Source organism: Athene cunicularia (assembly GCF_003259725.1).
Source record: "Athene cunicularia isolate RWA chromosome 11 unlocalized genomic scaffold, athCun1 chr11_part1, whole genome shotgun sequence".
NCBI classification, from domain to species: Eukaryota; Metazoa; Chordata; class Aves; order Strigiformes; family Strigidae; genus Athene; species Athene cunicularia.
This window is the reverse complement of record NW_020799113.1, coordinates 20,028,168-20,028,481: the sequence shown is the minus strand read 5'-3', so window position 1 is coordinate 20,028,481 and position 314 is coordinate 20,028,168.

Here is a 314-nt window from a genome sequence, read left to right as displayed (position 1 = left end):
CCAGCACGGGAACGTGCAGGGCTGCGGGGGCAGTGCTGGGTGGCCACCCAGGACCCACTGCCCCGCGGGGACACTCGGCTGGGTATGTCCCGTGTCCCCTGTGTCCCCTCCCAGTCCGCTCACGGGTTTAGAGCGGAGCAGGAGCAGCCAGAGCCCCGGGAAGGGTCCGGCAGCAGCACCGGGCCCCGGCACCGCGCCAAGGCAGTGCCAGGAGCACCCGGACCCTGAAGTGGCCCAGGCTGGAAAGAAGCGGGGGCCCGGCAGGACCCGCACCCGCGTCCACGGGCCGGGCTCCGGCAGCGGGAACGGCCCCT